This window comes from Leucopleurus acutus, assembly GCF_964270905.1.
Source record: "Leucopleurus acutus genome assembly, chromosome: 11".
NCBI lineage: Eukaryota > Metazoa > Chordata > Mammalia > Artiodactyla > Delphinidae > Leucopleurus > Leucopleurus acutus.
In genome coordinates, this window is record NC_139152.1 from 14,158,105 (window position 1) to 14,170,357 (window position 12,253).

Here is a 12,253-nt window from a genome sequence, read left to right on the forward strand (position 1 = left end):
ACATCCTTGTCTTGTTCCTGATCTTAGAGGAAATGCTTTCAGTTTTTCACCATTGAGAATGATGTATGCTGTGGGTTTGTTGTATATGGCCTTTAATATGTTGAGGTAGGCTCCCTCGATGCCCACTTTCTGGAGAGTTTTTATCATAAATGGCTGTTGAATTTTATCAAAAGCTTTTTCTGCATCTATTGAGATGATCATATGATTTTTATTCTTCAGTTTGTTAATATGGTGTATCACATTGATTGATTTGTGTATATTGAAGAATCCTTGTATCCCTCAGAAAAATCCCACTTGATTTTGCTATATGATCCTTTTAATGTGTTGTTGGATTCCATTTGCTAGTATTTTGTGAAGGATTTTTTCATCTATATTCATCAGTGATACTGGTCTTTAATTTTCTTTTTTTTTGTAATATCTTTGTCTGTTCTGGTATCAGGGTGATTGTGGCCTCAAGTGAGTTTGGCAGTGTTCCTTCATCTACAAGTTTTTGGAAAAGATTGAGAAGGATGGGTGTTAGCTCTTTTCTAAATGTTTGATAGAATTCACCTGTGATGCCATCAGGTCCTGGACTTTTATTTGTTGGAAGATTTTTAGTCACAGTTTTACTTTCATTACTTGTGATTGTTGTGCTCATATTTTCTATTTCTTTGTGTTTCAGTCTTGGAAGGTTATGCCTTTCTAAGAATTTCTCCATTTCTTCATGTTTGTCTATTTTATTGGCATAGAGTTGCTTGTAGTAGTCTCTTAGGATGCTTTGTATTTCTGCAGTGTCCATTGTAACTTCTCCTTTTTCATTTCTAATTTTATTGATTTGAGTCCTCTCCCTCTTTTTCTTGATGAATCTGGCTAAAAGTTTATCAGTTTTGTTTATCTTCTCAAAGAACCAGCTTTTAGTTTTATTGATCTTTGCTATTGTTTTCTTTGTTTCTATTTCATTTATTTTTGCTCTGATCTTTATGATTTCTTTCCTTCTACTAACTTTGGGTTTTGTTTGTTCTTCTTTCTCTAGTTCCTTTAGGTATGAGGTTTGATTGTTTGAGGTTTTTCTTGTTTCTTGAGGTAGGCTTGTATTGCTATAAACTTCTCTCTTAGAACTGCTTTTGCTGCATCCCATAGATTTTGGATCATCGTGTTTTCATTATAATTTGTCTCTAGGTATTTTTTATTTCCTCTTTGATATCTTCAGTGATCTCTTGGTTACATTTTGCCCCCATGTACTTGTGTTTTTTACAGTTTTTTTCCTGTAATTGATTTCCAGTCTCATAGCGTTGTGGTCAGAAAAGATGCTTAATATGATTTCAATTTTCTTACATTTTCTGAGGCTTGATTTGTGACCCAAGATGTGATATATCCTGGAGAACGTTCCATGTGCACTTGAGATGAAAGTGTATTCTGCCACTTTTGGGTGGAATGTTTTATAAATATCAATTAAATCTATCTTATCTATTGTGTCATTTAAAGCTTGTGTTTCCTTATTTATTTTCTGTTTGGATGATCTGTCTATTGGTGTAAGTGGGGTGTTAAAGTCCCTTACTATTATTGTGTTACTGTTGATTTCTCCTTCCATGGCTGTTAGCATTTGCCTTATGTAGTGAGGTGCTCCTATGTTGGGTGCATACACGTTTATAATTGTTATATCTTCTTCTTTGATTGATCCTTTGATTGTTATGTAGTGTTCCTCCTTATCTCCTGTAAGAGTCTTTAAAGTCTATTTTATCTGATATGAGTATTGCTACTCCAGCTCTCTTTTGATTTCCATTTGCATGGAATATCTTTTTCCATCCCTTCACTTTCAGTCTGTATGTGTCCCTAGATCTGAAGTGGGTCTCTTGTAGACAGCATATATATGGGTCATGTTTTTGTCACCATTCAACCAGTCTTTGTCTTTTGGTTGGGGCATTTAAGCCATTTACATTCAAGGTTATTATCGATATGTATGTTCCTATTAGCGTTTTTTAAATTGTTTTGGGTTTGTTTTTGTGGGTCTTCTTCTTCTGTTGTATTTCCCGCCTAGAGTAGTTTTTTTTTTTAGCATTTGTTGTAAAGCTGGTGGTGGCACTGAATTCTCTTAGCTTTTGCTTGTCTGAAAAGCTTTTGATTTCTCCCTTGAATCTGCATGAGATCCTTGCTGGGTAGAGTAATCTTGATTGTGGGTTCTTCCCTTTCATCACTTTAAATATATCATGCCACTCCCTTGTGGCTTGTAGAATTCCTGCTGAGAAATCAGCTGTTAACCTTATGGGAGTTCCCTTCATGTTATTTCTCATTTTTCCCTTGTTGCTTTCAATAATTTTTCTTTGTCTTTAATTTTTGTCATTTTGAGTACTATGTGTCTCAGTGTGTTTTGCCTTCCGTTTATCCTGCCTGGGATTCTCTGTGCTTACTGGACTTGGGTAGCTATTTCCTTTCCAATGTTAGGGAAGTTTTCGACTATAATCTCTTCAAATATTTTCTCGGGTCTTTCTCTCTTCTCCTTCTGGGACCCCTATAATTCATATGTTGTTGCATTTAATGTTGTCCCAGAGGTCTCTTAGGCTGTCTTCATTTCTTTTCATTCTTTTTTCTCTCTTCTGGTCCCCGGCAGTGAATTCTACCATTCTGTCTTCCAGGTCACTTATCTGTTCTTCTCCTTCAGTTATTCTGCTATTGATTGCTTTCTGTGGATTTTTCATTTCAGTTATTGTATTGCTCATCTCTGTTTGTTTGTTCTTTACTTCTTCTAGGTGTTTGTTAAACATTTCTCGCATCTTCTCAATCTTTGCCTCCATTCTTTTTCCAAGGTCCTGGATCATCTTCACTATCATTATTCTGAATTCTTTTTCTGGAAGGTTGCCTATCTCCACTTCATTTAGTTGTTTTTCTGGGGTTTTATCTTGTTCCTTCATCTGGTACAAAGTTCTCTGCCTTTTTATGTTGTCTATCTTTCTGTGAATGTGATTTTCCTTCCACAGGCTGGAGAATTGTAGTTCTTGCTTCTGCTGTCTGCCCTCTGCTGGATGAGGCTATCTAAGAAGCTTGTGCAATCTTCCTGATGGGAGGGACAAGTGGAAGGTAGAGCTGAGTGTTGCTCTGGTGGGCAGAGCTCAGTAAAAGTGTAATCCGCTTGTCTGTTGATGGTTGGGGCTGGGTTCCCTCCCTGTTGGTTGTTTAGCCTGAGGCTACCCAGCACTGGAGGCTGCCCGGCTCTTTGTTGGGGCTAATGGAGGATTCTGGGAGAGCTCACGCCAAGGAGTGCTTCCCAGAACTTCCGCTGCCAGTGTTCTTGTGCCCATGGTGAGCCACAGCCACCTCACGCCTCTGCATGCAACCCTCCAACACTAGCAGGTAGATCTGGTTCAGTCTCCTAAGGGGTCACTGCTCCTTCCCCTGGGTCCTGATGCTCAGACTACTTTGTGTGTGCCCTTCAAAAGTGGAGTCTCTGTTTCCCCCAGTCCTGTTGAAGTCCTGCAATCTCATCCCACTAGACTTCAAAGTCTGATTCTCTGGGAATTCCTCCTCCTGTTGCCAGACCACCAGGTTGGGAAGCCTGATATGGGGCTCAGAATCTTCACTCCAGTGGGTGGACTCCTGCGATATAATTGTTCTCCAGTTTGTGAGTCACCCACCCAGCAACTAGGGGATTTGATTTTATTGTGATTGTGCCCTCCTACCATCTCATTGAAGCTTCTCCTTTGTATTTGGATGTGGGGTATGTTTTTTGGTGAGTTCCAGTGTCTTCTTGTTGATAATTGTTCAGCAGTTAGTTGTGATTCCGATGCTTTCGCAAGAAGGAGTGAATGCACGTCCTTCTACTTTGTCATCTTGAACCAATCTTCCATAGCATTTTAATTTCATTTTATTTCACCATAAGGGTTATACCTGATATTTCAGCCAATCTTTTATTGTTTGGATTTTATGTTAAGTTCGAGTTTTCTATTTTATAAAAATTTCTCTGATGGCCATTACTCATTCTAACACAGCAATGTTAGAAAGTATCTGTTTGCATACAATCTGTTGCATACAATGTTAGAAAGTATCTGTTTGCATACAGATACAGATACAGATACAAGTGTTGGATATTATAAAGTGTTTCACAAAGAGGTAAAATATTTAGCTTTGGTTTTAACTTATATGTGATTGTTTATTATTATTATTAATTTTTTTTCAATTTACTTGTTTCTATTCCTTGGTTGATTAGATCATCTATTCTTTTATTCACTTGGTTATGTTTGTTAATGTTTTAAAAGTGTACATATTTAGTGCCTATTTGAATACCAGGTTCTATTTAAGAGGAAATATACTTGGCCCCAACCCACATAAAGCTTACAATTTTGTGAGCCTGATAACAAACATGAGAACGAATCCATTTTTTATAATTACAGATTGTTATAGGTTCCCTGAAAAAAGTGAATGGGATGCAGAGATAGAAATGAAAGAAGTACTTCTTAAAAATACTTATATTTGAAGAAATAAAATATGAGCCTGCACAAAATTTAAAATATACAAAAGTACATACTGTGAAAAATCTCTCTTTCAACTTTCTCCAAAATTTTATCTTCAGAGGAAATCAATATTCAATTATTTTCTCTATACTTTATTAGGGATATTCTGTGTATTTGTGTGTGTGTGATTAAAAAATAATAATAACTGACTTACTCACCTTTCCTCATTTTGTAATTTTTACTTAAAGATTCCTCATCAGTATATATAGAACTGCCTCATTATTTTCAATGGCTGCATATATTCTAACTACACTTCACTATATGTTGCAACTTAATTTACATAACCAATACTTGATTAAAATATTTCCTTTGATTTGACAGAAATGTTTGGTTTGAATTCTGTAGTAATATTTAAGCTATATTTCTTGTCAATATGTTATTTTTCTTCCTTTACAATATTAATATTTCTTTGTTTTGCTTACTTTTTTTGTGATAATTTGCACACTACATATTTTGTTTCAGAGGATACATGTATAACTCTAGCTGATGACATATGTATAATGTTCTATTTTTTAAGTAGTTTTCATATTACTAGTATTCATCATTCTCTTTAGAGAAATAAAAATGATATTTTTTATTTAATTTCTCTCATCTATAACTCAACTTTTTCCTGTTTACAAGTTTTTTTCTAACTTTTTACTTTTATATTTTACAATATATTTATACTTCTTTTATTTATTGCCTGTAAATGATGTATTTTTATTTCTAACTATAAAATAGATTTCTATTCAACTATTATTTATCATATAATTTCTTTCAAGTTGACTACTTTTTACACATAATTTCTCAGAGTTTTTATTTGTAAATTAAATCCTATATTTAAATATAATCTATGCATTCTGTCAAGCTTTTGCTTGTATTTTTTTATTTTCAATAACAGCAACAGCAACAAAAATAAAAACAACAATAGGGATTTTGATTAGGCTTACTTTGAATCTGTAGATTAATTTGAGAAGAATTAACAACTTAATGATATTGAGTCTTCTGGTCCATGATCATAGTGCATTTTCTCCATTTATTTAGATCTGTTAAAATTTTCTCCAGCAATATTGTATAGTTTCCAATGTATAGATCTTACATATATTTTGTAAATTTATCCCTATGCACTTTGTGATTTCTAATTCAAATGTAAATTATATATATGAATATATACATATATATTTAATTTCAGTTTCTATTTGTTTCTTGCTACTATGTTGCAAGTTGAAATGAAACTGATTTTTAATATTGACCTTGTTTCCTGTGTCCTTGCTAAACACAGTTATTGATGCCAGTATTACATTATTTTTGGAATTGTCTATTTAGACAATCATGGCAGATGCAAGTATAAAGTTTTATTTGTTCTATTCCAATCTGTATGCTTTTTATTTTCTTTTTCTTGTCTTAGATGTAATGGATAAATTATTTAAAAGACAAACTATCAAACTCACTCAAAGTAACCTAGATAACCTGAATAGTTTTACATCTATTCCAAAGTTAATTTCACAGTTACATTTTTCGGCTAGACACTGTGGTACAATGTTGATAGAAGTGAGAGCAGCCACCTTATCCTTATTCTGTATCTTAGAGAGAAAACAGTCATTCTTTTATCAGTAAATATCATATTAGTGGTAATTTTATTCCTGATGTCCTCTATCAGAATAAGAACATTTTATTCTTTTCCTAAATATGCATAGAAATTCTTAAGTATGCAGCATGAATGAATGCTGAATTTTGTCAAATGCTTTTTCTGAATCAAGATCGTTTTTTTCAGTCCATTAAAATGGTGAAATAACTGACTTCTTTTCAAATGTTGAATTAACCTTGCATTCCTGCATTAAATCCCATTTGTTTATGAGGTATTATATTTTTATATATTTATATATTTGATTTAATGTTACTAAGTTTGTTTAAGCCAATGTTCATGAGAGATATTGTTCTGATTTTTTGTTTGCATTGCCTTTGATTATGGTAACAGGTTAAGGTTGTTTTTGCCACAATATGGTAGTTTCCTTCATTTTGAAGTCCAGCAGAATGTCTCTCTAACGCCACACCTTTTTAAAAGGACTCATCAGTTTGAGTCAGACCCATCCAGGATAATCTCCTTTTTGATTAACTCAAAGGCAACTGATTAGTAACAACCATGGAAGCACTATTTTACCATATCTCATGTCCCACATACATTCAGGGGAGGGGATTATACAGGGTGTGTACACCAGGGAAAAGTCTTGAGAGTGCATCATGGAATTCTGCCAATAGTATAGATATTCCCATCTACTTTAGAAGATAAAATTTATTTTATTTTCTCATTGATCACATGGAAGAGAGGATAGCCTTTATTTTAAAACTAGAAATAGAGAGTATCTTTTAAACATAAATTTTATGGAGGATGACTCTATAAAGTTTATGCATAATTGGGGATAGAGGAATAATCAGCAGCCAACTATTTGAAATGAAGGAGATAGAGAATTTAAGGAAGATTTAAGAGCATATGCCAAAGGCCTTGAGATGAGAAAAAACTGGCATATTTAAAGGAGGCCAGAATTAAGTTAGTGAGTCACTCATATGTCATCGCTAGGGAAAAGCTTTTCAAAGAGAGTGAATAAGTCTAAGCTGGGAACAAGCTTGGGGTGTTCAATGAACGTACATGAGACTAATATGCAAAGGTAGCTAGGGGAAAGAAGAGTGGCAGAGGGAAAAAACAGAGTAGTCTGTAGGAAAAATCCCATGAAGGATATTTTAAACATGGGTTGCAATTATTAGTTATTTCTAAAGATAATGGTAAGTAATTAAAATTTTAAGCTGGGGGAAGGAGTGTGATCAAGTAAAGGTGTTACAAAGATTATTTTGGATGATATGTGGATAGTAGAAATCAATCTACTCCCTCAAAAAGAGGCAAGAGTAGAAGCTATTAGAAGAGTTAGGCTACTCTTGTGGTAAAAGAAAGAGAAAAATCATGACGATTAGATGGAAATTAGGAGATGTAGACAAATGTGATGTGTGATTTTGACTCTAAATCTCTTTTTGATTCTTCTCTATTTTTTAACTTGAGTATTTATTTTCTAAATTCTTCTGATTGGTAAATTCTTTTATGTATTAAAATATATGTCACATTTTGGTAGTTATTTTTGTATGCTATTTGACATTAGGTTTTATTCATAGCATTTTTGATAATGCTGTCAAATCAACACTCTTCTTGCTGTTAATTTTTTTATTGTGTAGCAATTGTACCATCACCTGTGCAGTCTGTGGTATAAGTTAAGCCATGTCAGTGTATTTAAAGGTACTAAAATACAATTACATAATATACTGTATAATATACTCTGTATCTAAGTGAATTATTTTAAAAATATATGATATAGTACTGGGCTGCCATCTGGGATTTTCAATGTAAGAGAAGCACATAAACCATTTTTCTGCCCTAAGATTTTTCAATGATGCAGAATCTACTTGAGTGTTTTTTGAAAAAAAAATTTAATTTAATTTTTGTTTATGAGAATAAAAATTAAAAATTTCAGGAATAATTTTATTGAATTATGCAAAAACACACACATACTGCCTTTGATTTTTAAACGTATGTATATTTGAAAAGTGAACTTTATTAACACTAGATGACAAAATTTTTAAAAAAATCTCAGTTTGTATTACATGGGTGTTTCTGGTGCCATGGGACTCACATATTAAAGATTACCATGATCTGCAGCACAGTGACCTTTAGAAAGAACTGAAAAAACTCATCTTTTCATTTAGGGCCTTACTTTGCAAATCCATAAAGAATGGCCTGAGGTCAGGTTCTGAATCCTCATCCCAGGAAGGAAGCAAATATATTTCCAGTATTAACTGTAGTATTCTTTAAAAGTGACAAATGAATCTAGGTCTTATGAGTGTGGTAAACGTGCCTAGACATTTTTTGTGTTGAGGAAATTATTAACTTTTGATGTGAGCTCTGTGGGCTTTGTAAGTACAGATGCTCCTCTTCCCAAGTTCTTTCTTTAGGCCCATTGATAAGAAGCATTCCTTTGAACTGGAAAATTATTTGAAAAAAAAATATTTCCAATATCCATGTCCGTCTTTGCCTCATCCTCCTTCCCCAGGAAATAGTAACTAATCCATTCATAGAAAGCTTACCATCCATCAGAATATTGCAGGAGGGGCAGTCATGAGCCTGCCTCTTGCATACTACCTCTATCAATGACAAGAAGAAAGGAAGAGTTATCCTTCTGTCATTTATAGAAATTTCACTTGTTGAAATCACCCTGGGACAGATTCATTGTCAAGGCAGAGAAAGGGAATTGTGCCTTAAAGTTCCCATTTCTCCCTTCAGTTTAATTTTCAACCCCTTTCTGTCCTGCTAACTATCCCAGATTACCTCATGGTTCCCACACTGCTGTTTACTTTTGGGCTTGTCCATTGGGACATCCCTGCACTATAGCATTGGAAGGAGTGAGGAGAGTGAAGTCAGAATATTTATTTCCTTAGCTCCTTCTTTACAAGGTTGTATCCTTACCCTTACACTGAAGCTTACTGTTCTTTTCAATGTTTCTTAATCTATGTGACTCTATTCCTCTGGGTTCTAATAACCTATCCTTACATTTGCCCCTTTGGGCCTGGAATGGTGATAGAAAATACTACTATACTTAGGGCCACTTCATCATGCACCCTAAATCTACATCTTTGTTAAATAGTCTCTTTTAAAGTAAGACCTCCTTGAATTACCATAGTTTGAATGTGACATCTGACACAGGAGTGCTATCATTTCACAGCTTCCTAAAAGGAAGGAAAGGTGATTGGCCTTTTGAATCTATCCTCTGCTAACATTGAGATTCTCTTTTGCTTACCAACCTGGAGGATTCAGATTTTGTTTTATGATAAGAGTTAGCCTATTGCTATATTTATTTTAAGAACAGCATTTGCAATGAGGCCTCACCCTTCCTGAAGTTGTCATTAAATAGTTAATAAAAGTGGAAACCCCTTACCGCTTGAAGCTCTATTTTACAACTTTCATCTCTGTTAATAAATCCTGCTTATCAAAGCTAGGACTAAATGGTCAATTGAGAGCTAAAAGCCAGAATCATAAGGTTGAATACAAGGCTATACATGGTAAGAAAACATGCTACCTATTTTAATCAAATACAATCCAGACCCTTGCTGTAGGTAAGTTGAGAATCTCCACGTTGATAGAAAAACCTGCCCTCAAGCTCCTCATTCTGTTCCTCTGATGACTGGTTTCACCTCCTCAATGTCCTGGGCTCAGAGGCAAGTGGAATCTCTGCTACTGGCTAGTACTTGGGTCCCCTGGAGCTCACACCACTTCTCCCAGTCCCTAACTGCAGCTGAGACTAGGTTAGTACACCTAACTTCTAGAAATTTATAAGGAACATAAAAAAAAATTGTAACATGTAACTATCTAAATATGGTATACAACATTTATCTCATCCTTAACTTGAAGAAACTTACAGGAATTTTTTCCTTACTAGTTATCAACACATGGAAGAGGCCTTATTTCCTATAAATGTTGGGATGACTCTCAAACATATCTGGAAATTTCAAAATAAATACTCAGAAAAGGTAGTCTCAGAAAGTCTAAGACATTCATTACCACTAGATTAAGGTCTGACTTTTGCTCAATTTAGAATCTCAAAAATAGAAAACCCCTTCCAGCTTAATTAAGTCCCAGACCACTCTATCCATTGCACTCCAGCAAAATTTCTCAAACACATCAAGCATTCTCTAACCATGAGAACTTTACCTTTACTATTTCCTTAGCCTAGACCTCATGAAATATCCTCATGGATGACTCCTTCACTATAAAATAACACTGCTCATCTCTTAAATCATCAAGAGCTCCCCACCCTGCCGAGACACTCTCTAAAAAATACTTCCTTTCAGTCATTCTCAAGCTCTTTCTTCTGCTTCATTTTTCTTCACAGTACTTTTATCATTTTAAAAATTTATTCATTTATTTATTTATTATCTGTCTCTACACTAGAATGTAAGCCCCATGAGAGAAAGGCTCTTTTGTATTCCAAAACTACAATCTGGTACTTAATAAATCTTCAATAAATATTTGTACCATGAAAAAATAATCTGAAATTGAGATACATGCTGTCAATAGCAAAATGGTGATTTTATAATGGTATTAAAGTCTGATGATGATGATGATGGTGTGTGTGTAGAGAGAGAGGGAAGTTTATTTTTAAGAAATTGGCTCACAAGATTGTAGAGGCTTGGTGAGTCCAAAGACGGATGGGGTAAATGGGCAGGCTGGAGACTCTGGGAATAGTTGCAGTTTGAGTTCAAAGGCATCCTGCTGGAAGAATTCCTTATTGCTTAAAAGAGGTCAGTCTTTGTTTTATTAATGCCTTCAATTTATTGGATGCGGCCTACCGACATTATGGATGATGATTTGCTTTACTAAAAATCCACAAATTTAAATGTTAGTCTCAGCCAATAAAACACCATGATAGAAACATCCACAATAATGTTTGACCAAATATCTGAGCACTGTGGCCCAGCCACGTTGACACATAAAATTAACTATCACAGTAGGCTTGGGGAAGTAGCTATAACAGAGTAGTGATGGAATTACCAAGAATATGAAATCAAATACATTTTAACATAGAGTTGTCTATGGTTTGGCAAAACACAAGCAGTAGGCAAATGTAGTAATATTATGCTATTATGCTATTGTTATGTAAGTTAAAGTATAAACTAAGCTGCTATAACAAAGATTCTCTAATAGTGGCTTAAATAAAATGAAAGTATACTATTCTTTCTCATAATAGTTCAGGGAAGGTATGCAGATTCTGCTCTAAAAGTTCATTCAGGAACCTAGGCTGGTAGGTTGACACTATTCAACTTTCATTGTCAAACATGTAGTCACATGACTGCATCTACCTTCAAGGGAGACTGGGAAATATAGTGTGAGGTTGAGTAGATACACGCTCAGTTAAAAATAAATGAGGAGGGGTAATTACTAAAAGAATAATTGGGGAAATGCATCCTGGAGGATGGTTTGCAATTTCCACTCTCTGGTCTCTGATCTTAAAGGTGCCCATGCTCACTTTTCTTTCCCCACATAAGATCAATCTCCATAAGGGAAAGTAGTACATTATGAATGCAAAATCAGCTTTCCATTTGGAAAAGGTAAAAATAGGAGACATGGGAGTTACTAGTTCATATCAATGATGAACTTCTGTTGAACAGAAATTGCACAAATTCTCTGTCTTGGCAGTGGAACAAGTTTCCTTATTAGACACTGGTTCTGTTTTTTGGAAAAAGAGAACTTGGTCCATTGTTCTCTCTGACCTGTCTTGGCCCTTCAGGTCAGTCTTCCTTGTTCATTATCTTCTGTGACTGTATTGGAGTGGGCATTACACAACTTTCCAGCTTTTGCAGCCCACTCCCTGCTGGTGCAGGTTTGAAAGTTCAGGAATAATTTTAGGACTCAAACAACCCATATGGGTTTTGAAGACTTGGCTAGATGATTCTTTGACAATGTAATTTCCTTAAAAACTTACTTGACTTCAAGTTAATGTTGTTTCAATAACTCATGTACCATTTACCATACCAAAGTTAATTTTTGGACATAGTTCCCTAAAACTGTATTAAATACTGGCTTCTATTCCAGGATCATCCCCACCCCCCTCATTTTAATGGTTATGATCTGAAAAAAATAGGCTAACAGACTAAGATATTCCCCTTAACCTGATCTTTACCAGTAGGTTAACTTCCATTTTCCTAGTTGAAAAGCCATAACGAGAGTTATTTGAGAAGTGTCTGGAGCATTA